This window comes from Lactuca sativa, chromosome 3, assembly GCF_002870075.4.
Source record: "Lactuca sativa cultivar Salinas chromosome 3, Lsat_Salinas_v11, whole genome shotgun sequence".
NCBI lineage: Eukaryota > Viridiplantae > Streptophyta > Magnoliopsida > Asterales > Asteraceae > Lactuca > Lactuca sativa.
In genome coordinates, this window is record NC_056625.2 from 59,925,400 (window position 1) to 59,930,288 (window position 4,889).

Consider the following 4,889-nt stretch of genomic DNA (forward strand, 5'->3'; position numbering starts at 1 on the left):
GTTATGTTTATAATAATCATCATGATAGTGGGAGCATAAAAGTTATGATTGTATGATTATTAAGGCACGTATTGCAAGTTGGCAATATTAATTATAGAAAACAAGAGTTATACCTTGCAAAGTCGTAAGGTTTGTAAAGTTGTTTTGCTATAATTAAGGGAGAGAATATTATGCTTCATTTCAAATCTAAAGGATTAGGTTATGAAATGTTAATAAACTTAGTCAAGGGTACATAGTGTGTTCTTAAAATTTCGATTATGATTACGGCATTCCTCTTCACAATTCGAATTTTGAGAACATAGCAAATAAAACATTATGCGTCGTGTCGCATACGCTTCAGGTATAGGATCGATTGCAAATGCTTTAATATTTGACCATTCTAAAATTTTCCAAATGTCGAGCGTATTTAGAGGGAAAAGGGACTAGAATTGGTTTTGACTAAAATAATTAAACAACTATCAAAGGACAATCCAAAGTTCGCCGAGGATTGGTCGCTTGTGAGTAGTTGGAAGTATAGTATTGGAAAATATGGAAATGTTTCCATATTGGATGGACCATATCGACATCATTACGAATAGATAAGATTCTATTAAGAATGAGTTGTCATATGGAAAATATGGAAGCGTGTCCATATTGGGAATTGAATATTGAAAATCTATGACTAGATTAGAAACTTTTATGCAAAAGGATGTTCAAAGAATGTACTTTGAGTGAGAGACATGACGTCTATGGAATTGTCTTGTAACAATCTCCGATAAAGGACTTTGTAATATCATTGACAATAGTCTTTGTGACTTTGGTGCAGTGACATTACGAAAGGATCGTTGCATAGAATGTTAGAATCTAGCATATTCTATAAGTAGCAAGAATTTTATATTCTTTCACTTATGAAAAAGGATTTGGAGTTGTGAAATGAGAATGATTGGAAATGTGCTCAATTTGGTCTATTTCACAAAGTAAGAACCATAGGTAAACATTGTGTGCATGCTAGGAGCATGGGACAAGTGTAATAATTCAAGTAAGAAGTTGATTACCTGAAATGACAAATAATGAGTAATCGATATGGTGATAAATAAAAGGCGTTTTATTTATACTCAAAGGTTTGAGGCCATATGGGATTAGTTTTATTCTTGTGTTTCACTTTGCATGTTTTGAATTCCTGAATAATTGAATTTATTAAGAATAATCGAATTATTCGAACGGGCCACAGTCGTTCATATGTTGGAAGTAGATATGAATGAAGAATGTCGTGAATTGGTGTGTGGATTGTCTAAAAGAGTATTAGACATAAGCAAATGTTTGCTGCAACGTTTATGAGTGCTTATGAATATGAATTTGAGCATTGGATTAAACCCACGCTCACTTGGATCACTCCATGGATTGTGTCACGAGTGATTGGTGAGACGATAACATCTTATATTCTTGAAACCGAGATGTGTGAGTTGTATCTTGCAAATTGGTTGCACATTGATAATATGTAAACGCACTAGTAACTTGGTGTTATAAAACATATTATTGTGTGTGATTCGGTGAGTGAGTGCAAGCGAGCATTGTATCAAAGTTTATCTGTTCCTTTTATCCAAGGTAGGATAAAAGCGATATCTTTGGGCCCCTCGATGATTTTGTGATGACAAACGTAAATGCTCGGCCGGGCTAGGGCTAATTTGATTTGTTCAATTAGTCAGTCGTCATAAATTGGGAATCGAGATATAGTACAAAGAGAATGATTTGAAATCATATCTCATATGATATCTATAATGGATGAATATATGATCCCTTATCTAAGGACACGCGTATCTGATATGATCGGAGTTGACAGCGCCTTTGGAAAGCTACGATTGCAGATCAGGATCTGAAGTCATATACAGAATAGTTGTTAGACTTATCCAAGTGGGAGACTGTTGGATTAGTGTCTAAGTCCATAACTATTTTGGTATGTACTTGACCCGATGGTGCATGGTCCTTTTGGGTTGCCTTCACCAAAGCAACTTGATTGGAGAAATAAATAGAGAGAGAGGTTATTATGATTTATATATATGTTATAAGAGTAATATATTAAATGAGAAATCATATTTGTTTAATTAATATTGGTCAATAATTAATTAAGAATTAATTTTGTGATCAAGTGTAATTAATTAACTAGAGGGGCTGAATTATAATTATGTGATAGTTACAAAATAAGGTAAGGATTATCTTATTAATAGGTTGGACGAATTTAAGGTGATAAGGCCTTAGAATTCGACTATGATAAGGATTCAAGGATTATCTTATGGGTTGCTTGGTGGACAAGCAACTAGATAACGATAATGACTGAAACCCTATCTCTACACCTATATAAACACCCCTTAACTCATGAATTCGACCAGACCTTCCCTAAGGCTTCTTAGGAACGAATTTAATACATCCCCTATCTCCTCATACCTTCTCCATTTGCTCTTGGTGTTTGTAAGCCATTAGAGGAGTGACACTTGTGACTCTAAGCCTTCCAAAGTCAATTCAAGGAGGAATTGAGATTGTTATTGCTACATAACAATCAAGGTAATATCTTAAACCTAATTATATGTTAATATCGATTTCCATGTGCTAGAATTAGGGTTTATAGTCTTGGATTCAAAGCATGTATAATAGAGAAACCTAGATCCAAGCATTAGGGTTTGTATGAGCACATAGAATGTTCTTAGGACCAAAACCCTTCAAGATTAATGTGTGATCTTGTTTGAGAAACCATCAAACAAGAGGTTAATTGAACCACTAAATTGATTAACCACTACAAATCTTATTTAATCCAAATTATTGATCTAGGGAATTAATTAGATTAAACACTTGATCACTGCTTGAATTAATTAATTGTCTAAGGGTTAGGAGTAATGAACATGAACCTAACCACTATAATTGGTAGCCAATAACAATTAACCTATCATAAATACAAAATAACCATAGGAGTGAATTGGTTGAACCTAAATAGAAACATCTTTATCAAATTTGGTGAATTAGTTGTTTGCTTTAGTTATTTAGTTAATTAAGTGTTTTATGGTGTGCTTAAGTTTCTAGTCTTGTAAAACTAGAAGAAAAACCTTTTACTTTCATTAATTGCTTAGTTAAAATTAGCCATTAGTTTAATTTTCCGTTCCCTGAGTTCGATACCTTACTTACTAAACTATACCACTAAAAGACAGGTTAACTGCCTTTGTGTGCTAAATTTATTAATAAAAAGTAGGAATAAAACAAGTGCATTTACACACATCAAGTTTTTGGCGCCGTTGCCGGGGAACGGTTCTAAATAATTAATCTAATCTCTAATTTTTTCGATCCTTTGTGTGAGTTTACTGGCACAAAGTTAATTTATTGCAATTTAGTAGTTAGAAATTAGGTTTTAGCATATGTTTTAGTTTTAAAATTAAGTTTAAATTTTCTTCAAAATTACACTGATACTCGCCGAGTGCAGTCGCACCTACTCGGCGAGTACAAGCGTATTTGGCAGATTAATTTTCGATTTTTTTAGTACATTTTTTGTTCTTTTTACGTTTTTATCTTGTTTATTTTAGGACTTTCATGACCAGTGGATCAAACACCCCGCTGGTACCCCCGTTTGAAGATCCCGAATCCGCATTGAAAAGGAGCAAAGGAAAGGACGTGGAGAGCTCGAGTACACCAAAGAAGCCACCTTTGTCCAATTTGAAGACTATTTTTGGGAAAAAGAAGAGCAGCAAATCAGGAGCATCGAGTGCCTCTTTGACAATTGAAGACCCAATTCAAGAAGATATCGAATACGAGACCGAGGAAGAAGAGGAGCATACATACGAGCACGAAACCGATTCCGAGGAAGAGTTAGCTATTACAATGGCTAACATTGATGAAATCCCCATAGGAGAATGGAGGAAGAGGATGCACGACGACACTGGCCCGGGACTTGTGGAACCCGCCATTCCCGCGACTGCTACTTTCGAGCTAAAGGGTCATATCCTAGCTTTACTTAAAGAAATACCGTTTTATGGAAAAGACCATGAAGATGCCTACAAGCATTTGGACGAAGTCAATGATGTAGCTGATTAATTCAATGTTCCAAATGTGCCCCGCGAGACTCAGCTACTTCGTATGCTTCTAGTGACATTCAAAGGTGCTGCAAAAGACTGACTCAAGTCACTTCCCCCCGAATCAGTCACCACTTGGGCCAAGATGAAAGAAGAATTCATTGATCACTTTTTCCCACCTTCCAAGATAGCCAAGTTGAAGAAGGTCATTGATAACTTTTAACAACAAACTGGAGAGTCACTATATGAAGCATGGGAGAGGTACAAGAGCTTACTAAGAAACTTCCCACACCATGACCTAAACAGCCAGCAAGAAGTCTCTATCTTCTATGATGGACTCAATGTCACAACCAGGCAGTTACTAGACTCGCAAGGCCCGCTCACAAAGAAGCCGCCCCCGGTGATCAAAGAATTGATTGAAGAATTCTCTAAACACTCTAGAGAATACCACAAACCTAGACATGACGTCACTAGAGGAGCCGCTTATGCAGCTACTGAAGACTTATCCGCGGTCATGGCCATGCTAAAAACCATGGATAGGAGGATGGATAAAATGGATCAAACGATCCATGCTATTCGAGTGGGCTGTGAAAACTGCAATGGGCCTCACCTCACTAGAGACTGTGATTTAGATGAGAATGACAACAAGAAGGTGCAAGTGTGTTACTCAAGTGGAGACCGATATGATGAAGACTGGCGCAAACAAAAGAAAGAATGGCTCCCTTATGAAGAGTACAAGAAAGCCAAGGAGGAAAGGTTTAGGCAAAAAGAGAGAGGGTTCTACCAAAAGGAGGAGCCGGTGCAAGAGAGGAAGCCAAGCTTGGAAGAAATGCTCACCAAATCTGTAGTTGCTTTAGA

General features: G+C 36.4%; 1 non-coding gene across 1 annotated transcript; it reads right to left on the minus strand.

The window, feature by feature from the left end:
- Nucleotides 1–4,224: 4,224 nt before the first annotated feature.
- Nucleotides 4,225–4,331, minus strand: LOC111904365 (small nucleolar RNA R71). Its single transcript, XR_002854486.1, has one exon. It is a non-coding gene; the product is annotated as a small nucleolar RNA R71 (small nucleolar RNA).
- Between the last annotated feature and the right edge of the window lie 558 nt (nucleotides 4,332–4,889).